General features: G+C 43.8%; 1 long non-coding RNA gene across 2 annotated transcripts in view; it reads right to left on the bottom strand.

Moving 5' to 3' along the window:
• Positions 1-4140: 4140 nt before the first annotated feature.
• The window catches only part of LOC105495266 (uncharacterized), a 38433-nt gene continuing 20422 nt past the window's right edge, over positions 4141-22151 (bottom strand). For both annotated transcript variants that reach the window (XR_011608799.1, XR_011608800.1), the window contains exon 4: positions 4141-5115. This is a non-coding gene — a long non-coding RNA (uncharacterized lncRNA). The remainder of the gene's footprint in view (positions 5116-22151) is intronic.

The raw sequence follows: 22151 nt of genomic DNA, 5'->3' as shown, positions 1-22151 counted from the left end.
CCACTGGTCTCCCTGAAGAGGTCAGAGCAGTCACAAAGGTCTTTTCAGCACAAAAAAAAACCCTCTCTCCTGCCCAGGCTTCTTCTGCAAGGACAATGGTGATTATTGCCATTATTGAATGCTTCCTGTGGTACCAAGCCACCCTACTGAATCCTCACATTGACCCTATCAGGTAGGTGCTATTGCGGCCCATTTTTCAGAGGAGACCCTGAGGCTAATAAATGCTAGAGCCCATTTGATGCCAAGCTGGACTACTTTTCTGTAGAAAATATGCACAGCATGCACTCAATAACGAACTACTATTTGCTAATGGAAAACAAATCTGTTTGATTTAATCATGAACAGTCATTCAAAATTATTTTCCTGAACCAAAAAAGACTGATTGAACAAAGTTTCAGGATACAAAATCAGTGTTAAAAAATCAGTAGCATTTCTGTACACCAACAACATCCAAGTTGAGAACCAAATCATGAACACAATCCCATTCACAATGGCCACGACAAGAATAAAATATCTAGGAATACAGCTAACCAGAAAGGTGAAAGATCTCTATGATGAAAATTATAAAACACTGCATGAAGAAATCAGAGATGACACAAACAAATGGAAAAATATTCCATGCTCAGCAATAATCAATATTGTTAAAATGGTCATACTGCCCAGAGGAATCTACAGATTCATGGCCATCCCTATCAAACTAATGGCATTTTTCACTAAATTAGGAAAAACTATTCTAAAGTTCATATGGAACAAAAAGAAAAAAAAAAAAAAAAAGCCCAAATTGCAAAGCAATGCTAAGCAACAAGAACAAAGCTGGAGGCATCACATTACCTGACTTCAAACTATCCTATAAGGCTACAATAACCAAAACAGCATGGTACTGGTCCAAAAACAGACATAAAGACCAATGGGACAGAATAGAGAGCCCGGTAATAAAACCACATATTTACAACTGTCTGATCTTTGAAAAAGTTGACCAAAAAAACCAATGAGGAAAGGAGTCCCTGTTCAATAAATGGTGCTGGAATACTTGGCTAGGTATCTGCAGAAGAGATTGCAGCTGGACCCCTTCCTTACCCCACATACAAAAATCAACTCAAGATGGATTAAAGACTTAAATATAAAGCCTAAAACTTGTAAAAACCCTGGAAGGTAACCTAGGAAATACCATTCTGGACATGGACCCTGGCAAAGATTTCATAATGAAGATGTCAAAAGCAAATTGTAACAAAAACAAAAATTGACAAATGGGACCTAATTAAACTAAAGAGCTTCTGCACAGCAAAAGAAACTATCAAGCAGAGTAAACAGAAAACCTACAGAATGGGAGAAAATATTCACAAACTATGCATCTGACAAATGTCTAGTATCCAGAATCTATAAGGAGCTTAAATTAACAAACAAAACAATAAACAGTTCCATTAAAAAAGTGGGCAAAGGACATGAACAGACACTTCTCAAAAGAAGACATGCATGTGGCCAATAAAGCATATACAAAAATTCTCAACATCACTAATCATTAGAGAAATGCAAATCCAAACCACAATGAGAGCATCCACACCAGTCAGGATGGCTATTATTAATAAGTCAAAAAATAAGAGATGCTGGCAAGGCTGTAGAGAAAAGGGAACACTTATACACCTCTGGTAGGAATGTAAATTAGTTCAGCCATTGTGGAAAGCAGTATGGCGATTTCTCAAAGAAATTAAAACAGAATTACCATTCAACCCAGCAATCCCATTACTGAGTATATACCCAAAGCAATATAAACTGTTCTATCATAAAGACATATGCATGTATCGGCCGGGCGCGGTGGCTCAAGCCTGTAATCCCAGCACTTTGGGAGGCCGAGATGGGCGGATCACGAGGTCAGGAGATCGAGACCATCCTGGCTAACATGGTGAAACCCCGTCTCTACTAACAATACAAAAAAACACTAGCCGGGCGAGGTGGCGGGCGCCTGTAGTCCCAGCTACTCAGGAGGCTGAGGCAGGAGAATGGCATAAACCCGGGAGGCGGAGCTTGCAGTGAGCTGAGATCTGGCCACTGCACTCCAGCCTGGGCGACAGAGCGAGACTCCGTCTCAAAAAAAAAAAAAAAAAAAAGACATATGCATGTATATATTCATTGCATGCGTATATATATTCATCGCAGCACTATTCATAATTGCAAAGTCATGGAATCAACCTAAATGCCCATCAACGGTAGCCTGAATAAAGAAAATGTGGTACATATACATCATAGAATACTACTCAGCCATAAAAAAGAGTGAGATCATGTCCTTCGCAGCAACATGGATGGAGCTGGAAGCCATGATCCGAAATGAGCTAACGGAGGAACAGAAAACCAACTACCACATACCCTCACTTATAAGTGGGAGCTGAACATTGAGCACCCGTGGACACAAAGAAGGGAACAACAGACACCAGGGCCTACGTGTGGGTAGATGATGGGAGGAGGGAAAGGATAGAAAAACTACCTATTGGGTACTATGTTTATTACCTGGGTGATGAAATAATCTGTACAGCAAATCCCCGTGACATGCAATGAACCTATACAACAACTCTGCACATGTACCCCTAAACCTAAAATAAACATTAAAAATAAATATTTCTTAAAAAAGACTAATTGTACTGGTCAATCCTCCTAATGTCATGGCTTGGAAGGATATACATATTCAGAGTGTATCTATAACCCAAATTGTGTTTCTCTTCCAAAATATATAACAGAAGCTGTCCAAACATGTATTAACTAACTGTCAAAACAAAACAGATCATTTTATTTGAAGCTACAAAAAGACTGGAGTATTGGCAGGTACTCAGAGATAATGGTGATCACGCTCGCCACGTCATAGTGGCATTATACATTTGCTATGACACCTTCTCCACATACCTGGGTGCTTCTTGAGGTCAGGGACTGACTTAAACCCTTAGACTTAGTCCCTTAGACTCACTTAGACCTTGGTACCATGCTAAATTTGTTGAAATAGTAAATAATACATGAATGCACTTTCTAGTTTTTTGGGTTTTTTTTTTTTTTTTTTTGGAGACGGGGTTTAAGCCTGTTGCCCAGGCTAGAGTGCAATGGCGCAATCTTGGCTCACTGAAACCTCTGCCTCCCGGGTTCAAGCAATTCTCCTCCCTCAGCCTCCCTAGTAGCTGGGACTACAGGTGCACACCACCACGCCTGGCTAATTTTGTATTTTTCGTAGAGATGGGGTTTCTCCATGTTGGTCAGGCTGGTCTCGAACTCCCAAACTCAGGTGATCCACCCATCTAGGCCTCCGAAAGTGCTGGGATAACAGGTGTGAGCCACCATGCCCGGCTGATTCTAGTTTCTTTTAATTTATTTTTTGTAGAGATGGGTTCTCACTATGTTGCCCAGGCTGGTCTCAAACTCCTGACCTCAAGGATCCTCCCACCTCAGACTCCCAAAGTGCTGGGATTACAGGTGTGAGACACCACACCTGGCTATGAATGCACTTAAAATCTAACAATTATGTGCGCTTAACCTTCATCTCTCAGCAACTGCAGGCGGTGAATATTTTCAAGATCCTCTTTTTCATAGGAGGAGACTAACGCTGAAGGAGATGAAGTGACCAGCCCTGGGTCACCTCCTGGTAAACTGTGGTGCCAGGCTTTGGACTCAAGTCTCATGCTTGAAACTCCAGCTGTCACACTTTTTAACATTTTTACCAGGTAAAAGTGGATTGGGAACTCCAGATGCCAAATGTGGCCTGATATCTACCATTTCCGAACTGTCTTAATATTAAGCAGAATTAAATATAGGGAATTGGGCTGGGTTCGGTGGCTCACGCCTGTAATCCTAGCACTTTGGGAGGCCGAGGGAGTGGATTGCCTGAGCTCAGGAATTTGAGACAAGTCTGGGCAACATGGTGGAACCATGTATCTACTAAAATACAAAAAATTAGCCGGGCGTGGTGCCTGTCTGTAATCCCAGGCTGAGGCACAAGAATTGCTTGAACCCAGGAGGCAGAGGTTGCAGTAAGTCGAGACGGCACCACTGCACTCCAGCCTGGGAGACAGAGTAAGACTCTGTCTCCAAAAAAAAAAAAAAAAAAGAAAAAAAAAACAATTAAACACAGAAAATTGCATCCCATAAGCCTTTAATGTACACGGACTCAGTCATGTATGTTTGTGAAGAGAAAGTAAGAATAATATAATAAGGACAGGCAGTTTGCTTCTGCAGGCTGTGGAGTGGGAGCATGTCCAGGGTGAGGTTAAGGTGGCAGCTGCAGATGGCTGATCCTCCACCAGCCTCAGGAATCACCAGCTTCTTTTCCCATGTGGCCCTTTGCTGCCCTGAGTAGGAGTCCAGTGTTTATACATGTTTTTACAATATTGAAAGATTAACATTTCCCCTACAATTTGACCTCTAAATACAAGGAAACGGCTTCATCTGGTTCCCAACCAAATAATAACGTGGAATCAACTGGCTGGGCAGGACTTACTGTATTGAGAGATGATCTATGGATGGCCAGTGTAGCTGCTTCCCATGGGACTTGTGAGGGAATTTTGGGATATATGTAACTGTATTAGGGTTCTCTAGCGGGACAACACTAATAGGATAGATGTGTATATAAAGGGGAGTTTATTAAGGAGTATTGACTCACACGATCACAAGGTGAAGTCCCACAATAGGCCGTCTGCAAGCTGAGGAGCCAGGAAGTCAGTCCGAGTCCCAAAACTTCAAAAGTAGGGAAGCCATCAGGGCAACCTTCAGTCTGTGGCCGAAGGCCTGAGAGCCCCTGGCAAACCACTGGTGCAAGTCCAAGAGTCCAAAAGCAGAAGAACTTGGAGTCCGATGTTCCAGGGCAGGAAGCATCCAGCACAGGAGAAAGATGAGGCTGGAAGACTCAGCCAGTCTAGTGCTTCCATGTTCTTCTGGCTGCTTTAATCCTAGCCGTGCTGGCAGCTGATTAGACGGCGCCCACCCAGTTTGAGGGTGGGTCTGCCTCTCCCAGTCAGATGTTAACAGACACACCCAGGAATAATGCTTTGCATCCTTCACTCCAGTCAAGTTGAGAATTCATATTAACCATCACAATGACCATCGCCAAAAATCACCATGCTGATTTTTGATCCCAAGGTATACCTGAGAAGTATTGGGGAAACATCAAAACCAGACACAAATTAAAATACAAAAGAAAGAAAACTTTGACATTTTTTTGAGTGCTAGACATTCTTCTGAGAAGTTCCTGTATACTAGCTCATTTAGTCATCAGAACATGACTATTAGGTAGGTACTATCATGATCCTTCCCATTTCACAGATGAAGCAACTGAGGGACAGAGAGATTCAGGAACTTGCCCAAGGACCTGGCTGGAGTGACAGAACCATGATTTGAATGCAGATAGACTAGGCCTACCACACTAAACCACATTCCTGTCTCCCCAACCAGACAGTGATCTCCAGGAAACTTGAATTAGGGTTCCTCATCTTTTCATCTTCCCCAGGTCTGGCCCTGTCCTGTGATCACTGGGAATTCAATAAAGGCTCTTTTCAACTTGAATTGACTTCTTCGGTTGTTGACTATCCTTTAAAACATTTTGACAGAGGAAAAAGAACAACTGCCCAGGAACTCAGCATTTAGAGGCAATCTATAGCTTCTTAAACACAGCAAAAGGAGTGGAAATAGGATAGTAAAATGAAATATAAATAGCTTCACCATTATCCATAGAACCCACTATGAAGCATAACAGTGGCTGGTCTCTCTCACTCTCTCTAAAATACAACCTCTTTGCAATGTTTTGTTTTTGTTACTGTTTCTGTTCAGGTAAAAGGATTACAAATAAAGGGTTAAACATTTTAGTGAGAATTGTATTAATTGGGCCAGAGGTTGAATGTAGGCCTATATTTGTCCTAACACTGAAAAATGTTTTGCAAAGCCGTATCATGTATTCGAGGTAGCAGGGGAAAGGCTTAGCCTACTCAAGACAATTGGTTTTGTTTGTTTGTTTTTTGTTTTTGAGACAGAGTCTCACTCTGTCACCCAGGCGGGAGTGCAGTGGCATGATCTTAGATTGCTGCAACCTCCACCCCCAGGGTTCCAGCAATTCTCCTGCCTCAGCCTCCCCAGTAGCTGGGACTACAGGCATGTGCCACCACGCCCAGCCAAGACAACTGTTTTCAAGCAAGTTGACAACCACTTTGCCAGAGTTCCTTTAATGAGCTAATTACAAAGGGCTCTTAGGTGTCCTCTGAAGCCAGTTCTGGAGGAGCTCCACTTAAGAGACACTGAATGAGTCATTAGCACCTGAAATACTATACACACTGTTGGCTCTTGGAACATGTAATGGAATTAATGTTTTTGCCACTTCAGACTGATCTTCTGTAGTAGTCAGGGAGTTTTCAGTTGTAAGCAACAGAAAACCAATTCAAATTGGCTTACACAGAGAGGAGTGTGTGCGAGCATTAGGCATGGCTGAATCTCTGTGCTTGAAGGCTATCAGCAGGAATCTGACTGTGTCCATTTCTTGGCTTTTCTTCCTTTGTGTTTGTTCCATTCTTAAGCAGGCTTTCTCTAAATGGTGTTAACACTGTTTCTAGCAGTTTCAGCCTCATATGCCATCACCTAGCACCCTAGTGGAAAGACAGCATCTACTTGTCAATAATTCTAGCAAAAATCCCAGGGCTAGGATTCCTTGACTCTGATTGCCTTAGCTTGGATTACATGTCCACCCTTGAGCCAATCCTGGGGGCCAGAACAATGTAATAGTCTTATTGGTCAGAACTGAGTCAAACCAAGACATGAGTGGGCCCCACTGAATCACATGGTTCTAGATGGAAGGCGGTAGTTTCCCAGATAAATATCCAGGTTCAGATGCCAGATGATGGGGATGGGAGGTAAGGGGGATTGGAGACCGGGCAGGCAAAACTAATGAACGTCCCTGGAGCCTTCCCCCTAAATAATTTCCAACAAGCCAGGTGTTACCAGTCTGAAGGACTTCATATGGTTTATAAGCAAAACTTAGATATTTGCTCAGATATCTGAGGTTTAAAACATGGCCTATATTGGCCACAACATTTTGGAAATATTTTCTGCAAATTGTACTCACCCACATGGCTTGAAGTTTGGGGGTTTTCCTTTTTTCTTTTATTAAATAAAAAAATTTTTTTTAAATTCTTGGAACAAGTCCTTAAGAAAAAGAGGAACAGAAATGCCACAACATGATTTGAAACAGACGACTCTGAGAGCAAAATTTGCGTGGCAAATTAGCACACAGTTGACATTCCTTCTGTCCTGATGACATTTCTGATGTTGAATAATATTCTTGGGATTTCTCTCTAAACTATTATGCCTTTTATTTTTTATGTTAATGACTTTGTTCCTAATTACAATAGCAATACCTGCCTAATTCAGAAAGAATTGAATGTATCAAGAAAGTATCCACAGTGAGCTAACACACACACACACACACACACACACACACACACACACACACACTGTTCATTGCCCACCATTCTCGTTAGGAACATCTGTTTAATAAGCGTCATGCCCTAGGTGTTAGATAGTCCCTGTGCTAGTCCCATTTCACAGATGGGGAAGCTGAGGCTCACAGTATTCAAGCTGATAAGTAGCGGGGCTAAGAATTCAACTCTTATCTGTCTGAGCACAAAGCCTTGGCCTTAATCGCTATATTATTCCTGCACTCTATCCTGTTGCCCAAATATTTTCAAAACTAACCTTACAGAAATGGTGTATTGTTCATAATGTTTTATAGCTTGCTCTTTTTTTTTTTTTTTTTTTTTGAGATGGAGTCTCACTGTGTCACCCAGGCTGGAGTGCAGTGGCATGATCTTGGCTCACTGCAAGCTCCGCCTCCGGGGTTCAGCAATTATCTGCCTCAGCCTCCCAAGTAGCTGGGATTACAGGCGCCTGCCGCCATGCTCGGCTAATTTTTTGTAGTTTTAGTAGAGACGGGGTTTCACTATCTCGGCCAGACTAGTCTTGAACTCCTGACCTCGTGATCCACCCACCTTGGTCTCCCAAAGTGTTGGGATTACAGGCGTGAGCCACTGTGCCTGGCCAGCTTGCTTTTTAAAATACCACATTTTCTCATGTCATTTAATACTCTTTCACATAATTTCTTTTGGATTGCACTGCGTCTATCACATGGACGTGCCATCATTTACTTAGCTAATCCTCAATTATTCGACATTTAGGTTGCTCCTAATTTTGAAAAATGTATTTGTTTATTTATTTATTTTTGAGATGGCATCTCACTCTGTTGCCCCAGGCTGGAGGGCAGTGGTGCTATCTCAGCTCACTGCAACTTCTGCCTCCCAGCTTCAAGCAATTATCATGCTTCAGCCTCCAGAGTAGCTGGAACTACAGGTGTGTGCCACCACACCCAGCTAAATTTGTATTTTTAGTAGAGACAGGGTTTCACCATGTTGGCCAGGCTGGTTTCCAACTCCTGACCTCAAGTGATCCACCTGCTTCAGCCTCCCAAAGTGATGGGATTACAGTCGTGAGCCACTGAGCCTGGCCTAATTTCTTTAGTAATATATATACACATGATAGACACATACATACTATATATATACACATACATATACAATATATATACATACATATATACACATATATATACATATATATACACATATATACACATATATATACACATATATATGTTTTTTTTTTTTTTAGATGGAATCTCGCTCTGTTGCCCAGCCTGGAGTACAGTAATGTGATCTCAGCTCACTGTAACCTCAGCCTCCTGGGTTCCAGTGATTCTCCTGCCTCAGCTTCCTGAGTAGCTGGGATTACAGGCGCGCACCACCACACCTGGTTAACTTTTGTATTTTTAGTAGAGACGGGGTTTCACCGTTTTGGTCAGACTGGTCTCAAACTCTTGACCTCGTGATCCACCTGCCTTGGACTCCCAAAGTGCTGGGATTACAGGCGTGAGCCACCACACCTGGCTTAGTATTATATTAATGCTGCAGTGAACCACCTTGGAGAAATATTTCCCCATACAACTCTGATTACGTCCTTAGGACAAATTCCTAGAATTACTGGATCAAAAAGATTTTGTATATTCAGTGTTTAATAGCTATTGCCAAATTGTTCTTTAGAAAGGCAGACCCAATGTGCAATCCTAAGATAACTTCCCTCCCTCCTTCCTTCCTTCCTTCCTTCCTTCCTTCCTTCCTTCCTTCCTTCCTTCCTTCCTTCCTTCCTTCCTTCCTTCCTTCCTTCCTTCCATTCTCTTTCTTGAGACAAGTTCTCGCTATACTGCCAAGTTGGCTTTGAACTCCCATCTCAGGAGATCCTCTCATCTCAGCCTCCTGAGTAGCTGGGACTCCAGGCGTGCACCACTGTGCCTGGTGAACCCGTGAGTTTCTACTTTCCCACTCGGGCCCATTATACCTCTTCTTCAGAGATGACTAATCATGAGCTAATTGTGCGTCTCATCTCCTGCAATGGGGAATAGAGTCCCTTTCAACATATAAATCATTCAGTAGTATTCAAATGGCTTAATGCAAATGCAATGGTAAAAAAAAAATTGCTCAGTGATAATTTGCATCCCAACCATCACCACTGTCTGTATTAGGAGAGTTTATAATCATTTTTCCCCAACCTTTGTGACTGAAACAATGTCCTGGGTATAGGATTATAGCCAGCACCATCAAGGTAACTCTGGGTATGGGCCGGGCACAGTGGCTCATGCCTGTAATCCCAGCACTTTGGGAGTCCACGGTGGGCGGATCAAGAGGTCAGGAGATCGAGACCGTCCTGGCTAACATGGTGAAACCCCGTCTCTACTAAAAATGCAAAAAAATTAGCCAGGCGTGGAGGCGGACACCTGTAGTTCCAGCTACTTTGGAGGCTGAGGCAGGAGAATGGCATGGACGCTTGCACTCAGGAGGCTGAGGCAGGAGAATGGAGGTGGCGCTTGCAGTGAGCCGAGTTCGCGCCACTGCACTCCAGCCTGGGCAACAGAGCAAGACTCTGTCTCAAAAAAAAAAAAAAAAAAAAAGGTAACTCTGGGTATGAATCTGTTGCTAGTGGGAGAGATGCGCTGGCTTCAGTGAAGGGTGATGATGTGGCTAATCTGCTGCAGCGACCTTCTGACTGTAGGTGGTTATGTTGACATCCCTGCCTGTGGTGCTCTGCTTTGAGGAGCCATGGTCAGCTGTTTTCTGTCTAATTAGACTGGGCTCATGACCTACTGTGTAGTCAGACTCAAAACACAAGAGAATCAGAACTCTCTGAGAAATTTATTTATTAATTCACTTACTTTTGAGACAGAGTCTCGCTCTCTCACCCAGGCTGGAGTGCAGTGGCATGGTCATAGCTCATGGAAGCCTCAACCTCCTGGGCCCAATTGACCTTCCCACCTTAACCTCTCGAGTAGCCGGGACCACAGGCGTGCGCCACCACGCCTGGCTAATTTTTGTATATTTTTTATTTTTTTGTAGAGACGGAGTTTCAACATGTTACCCAGGCTGGTCTTGAACTCCTGGCCTCAAGTGATCTGCCTGCCTTAGCCTCAGCCTCTCAAAGTGCTGGGATTACAGACGTGAGCCACCATACCTGGCCTCTTTCAGAAATTTAAACTTGAAGAACTGAAACAATTGAAGGCAAGCAAAGGGTAGCTGAATCCAGCAGTGGAAAGGGGAAAATCGAAGGGCAGATTCCGTAGTCCAAGAGTTCGTGACTCTATGTCAAGCACAGGCTTGGCATGCTGTTGATGTTCAATACGTATTTGTTATTGAATGAATGAGCGGAAGGATTTGATGATAGCCGACCTCTCTCTTCTTTCTGCGTCCAGGGTGCCTCCCCCTTCTGGTAACAGCATCCCCATTCCTTTGGGAGCCTGCCTAGAATGTTAATTCTAGCTGGGGGAGTTCTAATTGTAATTCTAAAATGTAATTCTAGCAGGGGGAAGGCAGGTTCCCTAAGAAATGGGAAAGAGAGGTTCACTCCATATGGATTGGCACTGTCTACCTGAACCACCTGAATTAAGAAGGGTAGTATCCTTAGCTCTTGAGGCTGCCCGTGATGTGACACTAGTGTCCTTTTCTGCTTCTATGCTCACACTCCTGCTTGGCTTCTTTCCCTTCCCTGGATGTCCCCTTTTCTGTTTTGTTTGTTTGTTTGTTTGCTTGTTTTTTTGACACAGAGTCTCAATGTGTTGCCCAAGCTGGAGTGCAGTAGCCAGATCTTGGCTCACTGCAACTTCTGCCTCCTGGGTTCAAGCAATTCTTGTGCCTCAGCCTTCCAAGTAGCTGGGATTACAGGTGCCCACAACCATGCTCAGCTTATTTTTGCATTTTTAGTAGAGATGGGGTGTGACCATGTTGGCCAGGCTGGTCTCGAACTCCTAGCGTTAAGTGATCCACCTGCCTCTGCCTCCTAAAGTGCTGGGATTACAGCTGTGAGCCACCAGGCCCGGCCCTAACTCTTGTGTGAGCTTGGGAAAGTTAATTAACCTCTCTGAGCCTCAGTTTCCTTAGCTGTGAAATGGGGATAAAAGTGAGATAACACCCATAAAGCAGCTGGAACAGAGCTGCCACTTCGTGTCTTTTGTTAAATATGAGCCCTGCCCCATCCCAGAGATTTGGGGAATAACTGCAGGAAAGTCCATGGTCACGGCGGGCAGTATAGTGTGACAATTAAGAGCGTCAGCTCTAGCTCTGTCATTTAGTAGCCCTGTGACCTTGGGTAAGTTTACGTAACCTCAGTCTCCTCACTTTAAAGTGGGATAATAATAGCGACAACATCTGAGAGCCATTGTGAGGAATAATGGAGAGGATTGAGAAACGTGCCCAGGAGGTGGGCTTGGCTCTGAAGAAGCACTCAATGAATGGCAGCTATTTTTTGGCGGAAACCATGGGGAGAGATGCTTTCTTTTCTCGGTAGGGTTACTAAACTGGTAGAATGTGAGCCTAGAGCTGCTAGCAGCCATCTGTGGGAGGCCCTGCCTGCGAACAAAGCCAGCCCAAAGAAGGCTGAGCAGCAGAGAGGTGGACAGGGAGGGACTCCTGGTGACTTTTTTTTTTTTTTTTTTTGGTAATGCAACTTTTTTTCTTTCTTTCTTTTTTTTTTTTTTCCCCCTCAAGTTTTACTCTGTCATCTGGGTTGGAGTGCAGTGGCATGATCTCAGCTCACTGCAACTTCTGCCACCCGGGTTCAAGTGACTCTCCTGCCTCAGCCTCCTGAGTAGCTGGGATTACAGGCGTGCGCCACCATGCCCAGCCAATTTTTGTATTTTTAGTAGAGACGAAGTTTCACCATGTTGGCCAGGCTGTTCTCACATTCCTGACTTCAAGTGATCTGCCTGCCTCGGCTTTCCAGAGTGCTGGGGTTACAGGCTTGAGCCACTGTGCCCGGCCTGTAATGCAATTTTTAAAAATAACACTAAAAGCTTATTACTGTGGGGTTGTACCAGACATGCATTTAACTCATGCAAATCCAACTCTGCATGCTTGCCTTGGTAATGAGGAAGTGAGTATAATCCTCCAGAACCAAACGGCCAGGGAGGAGGCCTGAGTGCCAACCCAAATGGGTTGTAGAGGACTGAACTCCTCTTTCCCTGGCTTCTGTAGCTGAGGGAGGCACAAAACCAGTGGTTCCCAACTTTATCCCAATGCTTAGTACCAAGATGCTCTTTTTATTATTTATTTATGTATTTATTTATGTAGAGACAGGGTCTTTCTCTGTTGCCCAGACTGGAGTACAGTGGTGTGATCATGGCTCACTGTAGCCTCCAACTCCTGGGCTCAAGTGATCCTCCCACCTCGGCTTCTGAGTAGCTGAGACTACAGGTGTGTCACACCAGCACATCCAGCTAATTTTTAAATTTTTTGTAGAAACGAGTCTCGCTATGTTGTCCAGGCTGGTCTCGAACTCTTGAGCTCAAGTGATCCTCCTGCCTCAGCCTCCCAAAGTGCTGGGATTACAGGTGTGAGCCACTGTGCCCGTCCAGGATGCCCTTTTCTAAACCTTCAAAAATATCACCAATCTGCACCTGAGTGTTTTCTCATGAGAAAAGGCATAACAACAAAAAGCCACTATGAATTAGCGTGTACTTTTAAAGAATTTTTTTAAATTGCACTAGCGCTGAAAAATTATTCATGTGTCTATATGTGGGAGGTATTGTTTATTCATTCTACGGACCATTCCATCTGCACTTTGGGTATGCAGACTCCTGCTGTATGACTCTGGAGCCCAACCCCCAACACCTCTGCAGCCCTTGGGTTCCAGTGGTGCAGTTCTTGGTATGTGGCCTGCAGCCCACTGAGTGGGTCTAAGCTCCTTTCTACAGGCCATCAACTGATCCCAAAAGGTCACATTCTTCCTCTGGTTCTTATGAACAAGTTACACATATATCTGTCGATTTCCAGCTTGAAGCATGACTAAGTGCCACTTTCTAGGAACCTACTAAGTGAGTTACTACAATTGACTAGTCATAACTAAAATTAGAGCGTTACTGGGAATTACCGAGAACTCAGCCGCAGGGTTCTTCTGGAAGCCTGGCTCCTGCATGATGCTTTTCAACACTGAAAAACTCCTACTGCACGAGTCACAAAGCAGGAACTGGTGTCTGCAGATGGGAGGAAGGGTCTTTGGCCTTGCCTAAGTGAGCCAAAGATCAAAAGCATTTGAGAGCCACTGTTCTAGGATCTGGAAATTCAGTAACCTACTTTCTGGGGTGCTTTAGTCCCCCATCTTGATATCCCTGACATTTCCAGCTGCTCTTAACGTCATTCCCAACTTACACCTTTAGACCACAATAAGTTACCTATGAAGCATGCTTTAAACAACTGATATCATAAATAACATTAAAATTCCAGTTCTGACCTCTAAATGCCTAAGCCAACCTTCATTTAGTTAATAAATATTTATTAATACTCAAATATATTCAGGCATATATTAGATCCAGGGCATGTAGTAGTCATCAAGACTGTTGCATTCCCTGTCTGCGTAGAACTTATGGTCTGGTATCAGAAAAAGACACTATATAAATACACGAAGCAATCATGAAATTTTATTTTATTTTATTATTATTTTTTTTTTGAGACGGAGTCTTGCTCTGTCGCCCAGGCTGGAGTGCAGTGGCGCGATCTCGGCTCACTGCAAGCTCCGCCTCCCGGGTTCACGCCATTCTCCTGCCTCAGCCTCCCGAGTAGCTGGGACTACAGGCGCCCACAACCGCGCCCGGCTAATTTTTTTTGTATTTTTAGTAGAGACGGGGTTTCACCGTGGTCTCGATCTCCTGACCTTGTGATCCGCCCGCCTCGGCCTCCCAAAGTGCTGGGATTACAGGCGTGAGCCACCGCGCCCGGCCAATCATGAAATTTTATGTGCTTAAAAAAATAAAGTATCGAGGTAGAGGCCTGGTGCAGTGGCTCATGCCTATAATCCCAGCACTTTGGGAGGCCGAGGTGGGGGGATCATTGGAGGTCAGAAGTTTGAGACCAGCCTGAATAACACGGGGAAACCCCGTCTCTACTGAAAGTACAAAAAATTAGCCAAGCGTAGTGGCGCATGCCGGTAAACCCAACTACTGAGGAAGCTGAGGCACAAGAATCACTTTGAACCTGGGAGGCAGAGGTTGCAGTGAGCCAAGATCGTACCACTGCACTCCAGCCTGGGCAAGAGAGCAAAATTCTGTCTCCAGAAAAAAAAGTATTGAGGTAGGAGAATAGCATGGGAGTCCCTATTTAAACACAGTGGTCGGGAAAGATGTCTTAGTCTATTTTATGTTGCTGTAAAGGAATACCTGAGGCTAGGTAATTTGTAAAGACCTTTGTTTGGTGCATGCTGCCACAGGCTGTACAAAAAGCATGGTGCCAACATCGGCTTCTAGTGAGGGCCTCGTGCTGCTTCCACCCAAAGGGAGATAAATAGGAACTGGTGTGTGCAGAGATTGCATGGCGGGAGAGGGCGGAAGAGAGAGGAGAGATGTGCCAGATTCTCAAGGGAACCAATAGAGTAAGGACTCTCCACAAGGGAGGGCATTAATCTGTACATTAATCTGTGCCATTAGGCCCCACCTCCAACACTGGGATCAAATTTCAACATGAAGTTTCCAGGAACAAACATCTAAGCTATAGCAAAAGATGTATCAGCCAGGGTTCAGTGATTGTAAGCAACAGAAAATGAAGCTGGAAATGTATTGGAAAGATGTGGGAGATTTGCAGAAGCAATGGAAAAACTGGACCGGGTGAAGGAATGACCAGAACCAGACAAATTCTAGGGATGTAGGGAGAAAGAATGGAGTGTCTCTTAAGTGTCTCACGTACATGACATATCAATGTCAGTCATTGTCTGTCTTTGGTTCATTTGGGTCAAGGGCTCATTCATTTGGCATGGAGGGAAGGGAAGGGCAGGAAACCTTGACTGACAGTTGCTCCAAGGCCATGTAGAATGCAGGAAGAAAATAGGGTTTCCATGGTGGACCCCACTGTCTGGCCAAACCAACATGCATTTCTACCTCATTCCTTCTGTCAATTTCCATTGTCAAGACTAGAAAAACTGAAATCTTTGCCTTCCTAGCCTCCCTTGCAGCAAGGGATAGGTGTATTACACAGGGCTAGCCAATGAGACAAGCTGCTGTGGATGGAAGAAGGTGTTCTGGAAAAACTTTTGTTTTTGAATAAAAGGGATAGGTGTTGCCAGTACCACCACTTCCCACTTCTTCTTGTTTTGAACATGGACATAAATCTTGGAATGACAGTCATCAGCTTTCTTGCAACCATGATAGTAAATGCAAGAGACTCACAGAGATACAGGCTTTGGTATTGCTGGGTTGAATGAACTCTGGAATTACCTGAGCTAGATCTCTTGTTTTGTGAGAAAAATAAATGCCTATTTTTTAAAGTCATTGTTTATCAGGTGGTCTTCTGTTACTTGCAGCCAAACATATTTTTAGGTAACTGTGGTAGATTGTATTATTGTTCCCAACTGTTTGCTCTCTTTTTCGTAATGGGATTATATATCCCTGTCCATTGCCATATAAATTTCAGTGCCTCCCAGAGGTGGTGTATCCTTCCCCGCCCCTGACAGACTTGGACACAACTTGTTTTTTGTTCGTTTGTTTGTTTGTTTGCTTTTTGAGACAAGGTCTCACTCTGTCACCCAGGCTGGAGTGCAGTGTTGTGATCTTGGCTCACTGCAACTTCCGTCCCCCGAGTTCAAGCCATTCTCCCACTTCAGCCTCCTGAGTAGCTGGGACTACAGGCACACGCCACCATGCCTGGTGAATTTTAATACTTTTTGGCAGAGATGGGGTTTCACCATATTAGCCAAGCTGGTCTCAAACTCCTGATCTGCCCACGTTGGCCTCCCAAAGTGCTGAGATCACAGGCATGAGCCACTGCGCCCGGCCACAACTTGTTTTGATCAATGAACTGTGAGCAGATATGACAAATGCCAAGTCTGACCAGAAGCTTTAAGAGAGATTGTGTGATTCAGTTCTGTCACCTGCTGTTTTCCATCTGCCATATGGACAGCTTGTCCCAAATAGAGGCTGTTCCTTTAGACTGGGTCCCAGAATGAGAGATGCATGGAGCTGAAGCAGCTGAAATGTAACAAACGTGAAATAAATGTTTGTTCTTGGAAGCCACTAACCTTGGGGTTGTTTGTTACTGCATCAAAGCTGACCAATACACTGAAAATGATGTTGTTACCTCCAAAACTAGTATGAATGTTAGCCATGCAAAATTAATGGTATCCACTGTTGAAGGCCTTACTGAGAACATGACAATATAACTGAGATCTCAAGCATGAAAAGTAATCTGCCATGCACGTAATCAGGTGAAGAATATTCTAGGTCAGGGAATCACATACTCAAAGATCTGAACCAGGAAAGTGCTTGGCATTTTATTTTTTTAAGACAGGGTATTACTTTGTCACCCAGGCTGGAATGCAATGGTGTGATCATGGCTCACTGCAGTTTTGACATCCTAGGCTCAAGTGATCCTCCCTCCTTAGTCTCCTGAGAAGCTGGGACTATAGTTACATGCCACTACACCTGGTTCATTTTTTATTTCTAGTAAAGACAAGGTCTTGCTATGTTGCCAAGTCTAGTCTCAAACTCCTGGGCTCGAGCACTCCTCCCACCTTAGCCTTCCAAAGTGCTGGGTTTACAGGAATGAGCCATTGTACCCGGCCATGCTTGGCATTTTTAAGAAACCAATGTCCGCATGACTTTCCTCTGTTCCCATTCTTCTTGTTTTCAGCTCTTTTAGCTTGGACTTCTGTTTCTAGTGCTACTCTCTTCACCTTGGACTTGCTGTTCCAACTCAGCTTCACTGTCCCTGATCATTCATCTCTCTAAGGACTCAGCTTGCTCTCATCTCTGGCTCATTCCACTCTTTACTATTTGGGGTTGTCCATCCCAGCCCTGACCCCAGGAACTGGGTGCAGCCAGAACCCAGCCTGGAAACACAAGGCCAGGCATCTGACAAGGAGGTGGTTTCATTTCACTCCCCAGGCTCATTTTGTGGTATTCCAATTCAGCACTAGGGAAGCAGAAATCCTTCCACAATTCTTAATTGGTGGCCACACAGCTTGTTAAACTTAATGAATGACGCATCATCAACTCATCTCTGACGCGTTGGTGGAAAGTTGAATTCTACAGACAGGTTGGGAAAACAGGTGGGTGAGTGTTTCTCTGTGAGTTTCAGGGGTAGTTTGTATTCCTGGTGGGCACTCCTGGGATACTCAGTCTAAAACAGTCAAAATCTCATGTATATTAAATGAATGATATACTTGCTCCCAAATCCTGTGAAACAGACTCATTTTACTATACCTCCCTGCCCTCAAGTTCTACCCCGAGAACCCTGTCACAGCCTGGCAATGCCTCCCCCTTCTCACGCCCCAGTCCCTCAGCTTCTCGGGAGGCCTCTCAGTTATTTATTTCTCACCCTTGTTTCTGAGAAACTTGTGTCTTTTAAATAAATCCTGTCTTGCTCAGGTGAGCCTGATTGGATCTCTGTTCCTTACAACTCGAGATGTACAGACGAGCCCGCCTGTCCCCCATTTTGCCCATGGCTGTCATCTGGTGGAGATCATAGTAAGATTATTTGGAGAAGCGATGGCTGCCAACCCCAAACCTCACTGTCAAAAGAGCAGAAGGCTTTGGCTCTTTTTACAATGGAGTGAAGATGAACCTAGCAAAGAGATGCTGGGAAAGGGTGGGAAAGCAGAGAGATAGAAACAAGGAGTTAGAGGCTGTGTAAAAGATGGAAGAGGCTGATGGCTCTTCCAGAATTCACAAGCTGGGGTCCTTGGGACCCAATTCAGCTTTGCAAGCATGTTTTGTTGGGCTGAAACCATGTCTTTTAAAAATGTTGAGTGTAAATTCTTTGATGACAAGAATGCACTTTCTGTTCGTCATAGTCCCCACCACTCCCTATTGTCCTCCCAATGGCTTGCTCCACTTAATTGGATTCTAATGGTCTAGTTCTACAGCCAGTTGAGTTTGTCATCTGTGCTTTATGTAAAAAGCCTGGGTAGAGGCTTTTTAGGAAAGGGTTAGAAAGGCCCTATCATTAAGTTTAACCCTTATCTTACATTTGAAATCTTACACTTCTACCAGAGCCCCACCCTATGAGCCTTATCATGTCAATGCATTGAATGTGCTAAATAAAGAGTGATGTGCAAACCCGCGTTGGAAGTAAAGGCAGCATCTCGTGTTGGACTCGTCTAAGGAGAGGAACTGACACTTCTTACCTGTTACCAAAGACAAGCAGGAGGACACCCTTGAAGAATTCCCTTTAGAAGCAAAGAGGTTTCTCAGTGGGATCATATCCACCTCTCACCCATCTGACTTCACATGGGAGGAAAAGTCAGAAATGTCTTCCTAAACTAGAAGAGGGGAAAAGGAAAACGCACTTATGGACTGCCGATGATAGGGAAGAGAGCAGGGGGCACCGTGTCCAGGTCTTGCAAGAGACACTCAGGCAGCATTCCAGGCTCAGCCTGAACTTTCGACCCCATTGTCTACTCTAATTACTGGAACCAGCAGGATTAATTCCTCGGCCTACTTTCCAGTTTTGTTTTTTTTTTTTCTGCCACAGAGCGATAAGGCTGCACTGGGCTTCTCTCTGGCATTTGAATGCAGCAGCGAGGTTACATGCACACTCGTGTTAGAGCCAAAGGAGGGTCTCATCTTTGAACTGGGGGTTCGGGATCACTTCTTTTCAGCTGATTCTCAACAAAGAGCGCTCGAGCACATGAAAACATCCCCTACTTTGAGAACAATCAGAGGTAGCAATGAAAACAAGATATTATTTTATACCTGCTAAATCAGCATAAAATTTAAACTGATACATTTAAAAAATTTTTTTTTTTTTTTTTTTTTTTTTTTTTTTTTTTTTTTTTTTTTTGAGACGGAGTCTCGCTCTGTCGCCCAGGCTGGAGTGCAGTGGCGCAATCTCGGCTCACTGCAAGCTCCGCCTCCCGGGTTCACGCCATTCTCCTGCCTCAGCCTCCCGAGTAGCTGGGACTACAGGCGCCCGCCCCTGCGCCCGGCTAATTTTTTCTATTTTTAGTAGAGACGGGGTTTCACCATGGTCTCGATTCTCCTGACCTTGTGATCCGCCCACCTCGGCCTCCCAAAGTGCTGGGATTACAGGCGTGAGCCACCACGCCCGGCCTAAAAAAAATTTTTTTAACTATCAAATGCTGGTGAGGTTGAAAGAAACCCGATGTTCACAGGTTGCTGGGTGGTACAATTTTATAATACAGCAATATATATCAGGGATCATTTAAAACGATGCTGTCCATTGATTCTGTAATCTCATTCCTGGGAAGTTGTCCAAAGGAAATGATTCCATAGAAGGAAGAGCTGTATACAGAGACCTTCACTGCAGCATAGGGAGAACGGTGTCAAAATGACTCATACGGAGGCTAGCAAACTCATGGGCCAAATTCTGCCAGAGGCCTGTTTTTGTATGGCCAGCCAGCTAAGAATGTTTTTTCTTTAAAGCCTTTTTAAAAGAATATTGGCCGGGCGCGGTGGCTCAAGCCTGTAATCCCAGCACTTTGGGAGGCCGAGACGGGCGGATCACGAGGTCAGGAGATCGAGACCATCCTGGCCAACACGGTGAAACCCCGTCTCTACTAAAGAAATACAAAAAACTAGCCGGGCGAGGTGGCGGGCGCCTGTAGTCCCAGCTACTCTGGAGGCTGAGGCCGGAGAATGGCGTGAACCCGGGAGGCGGAGCTTGCAGTGAGCTGAGATCTGGCCACTGCACTCCAGCCTGGGCTACAGAGCGAGACTCCGTCTCAAAAAAAACAAAAAAAAACAAACAAAAAAAAGAATATTAACATGAAGAAAAAAATGTAAAGTATGGCCAGCAAGTTAAGAATGTTTTTTCTTTAAAGGCTTTTTAAAAGAACATGAACATGAACAAAAAAAAGTGTAAAGTTAGCTGACCTCTAGAATAAGAAAAAATTGGGTAAAGATTATAGAACAGCATGGAAAAATGTAAACCGTACATCAAGCATTGCGAAATATAAAATGGAATTTCACTATAATATCAACCATTTTAAAAGATGTCCTGTGCGTATGCAGGAAGAGAAGGTGAAGATGAAATCTGTTGTTTGGGAGTGATTTGAAGTAAGTTATTACTCTTAAAATCCCTTCTTATCAGAAACAGCCCAGATGCTCACGGGTAGGGAGTTTATTTTCTAAATGTGGCGTCCTTGTGATGGAGTACTACGCAGCCATTAAAAATGATGCTTTGGGTCTGCATTTACTGAGATAGAAAGATGCTCATGACATACTGTCAAATGAAAAGGAACATTACAGAATAGCATGCTCAGTGTGTTCTCATTTATATAAATTGAATACTGATCCATTTCCTTGTGTATGCATAAAGAACAATCTAGAAGGGCAAATACCAAATATGTTCGTAGCAATTATCTCTGGGTGATGGAATTTGGGGTGAATTTTATTTTTACTATTTGAAGGTTTGTATTTTCTCAAGGGACTACTTATTATCTTTATAATTTTAAAAAAACTTTCCTGAAAACTTAAAAATTTGACATTGGCAAGGAAGCCAAGGCTCTAGGAATTTGCTGTGCTCTCCCCTGTCTATCTTTTCACTGCCTTCACCTCAAATGCCACTGCCTCCAGCCTCTGGCTCCCAGACACAGGCCCAGGACTTGCTTTGGCTGCAAAATTTAAGGTGATGCCAAAAAACTCAGCAATCAAGATAAACATTTTAATGCCATATTTAAAAAAATCAAAATTAATGGGAAAATCCATGATGAACAAAATATTAACATTTTTAATAAAGGCAGGATCAGTATTATGGATTTTTCCCTTTTCCTCTGTCTCCAGTATGCCTTGGCGTGGCACTGTTACTGAGTCTGTCTCTGTTTAAGACATTGACGCTTGGTTCACCATGAATTTTTGGCATTAATTTTTATTTTTAAAAATATTGTAATAAAATACTACTTATCTTGATACTGAGCTTTTTGGCACTCCCTTAAATACACTAAAAAATCATTGAATTGGACCTTTTCAAGAGAAAATTATGGTCTATAAATTATACCTCTATAAAGCTGTTTAAAACTTTATTTGTGAATATGAAAATTTGAATTTTGCCTGTCGTTTTCATGTATTACAAAAAGGCAGCAAATCTGCTGCCTGTTTTTAAAATTTTTTTGAGACGGGTCATGCTCTGTTGCCCAGGCTGAAGTGCAGTGGTGCGATCACAGCTCACTGCAGCCTCGACCTCCTGGGCTTGAGCACTCCTCCCACCTCAGCCTCCCAAGTAGCTGGGACTATAGGCATGTACCAATACCCCTGGCTAATTTTTAGAAATTTTTGTAGAGTTGGGGGTCTCACTATGTTGCTAGGCTGGTCTTGAACTCCTGAGCCCAAGTCATCCTCTCACTTCAGCCTGACAAAGTGCTGGAATTGCAAGTGTGAGCCGCCATACCTGGCCTAAGTTTTAAAATTGTTTGAGAGACAGGGTCTTGCTATGTTGGCCAGGCTATTCTTGAACTCATGGAAGCAATCCTTTCACCTCCACCTCCCAAAGAATTGGCATTACAGGCATGAGCCACCACACTCTGCCTGCTTGCATGTTTTGTATAGCACACGAGTTAAGAATGATTTTTAAACTTCTAAATGGTAGGGGAAAAAATCAAAAGAA

This window comes from Macaca nemestrina, chromosome 10 (genome assembly GCF_043159975.1).
Source record: "Macaca nemestrina isolate mMacNem1 chromosome 10, mMacNem.hap1, whole genome shotgun sequence".
Lineage (NCBI taxonomy): Eukaryota > Metazoa > Chordata > Mammalia > Primates > Cercopithecidae > Macaca > Macaca nemestrina.
The sequence above is the reverse complement of the archived record's forward strand: the minus strand, read 5'-3'. Positions and strand labels throughout refer to the sequence as shown.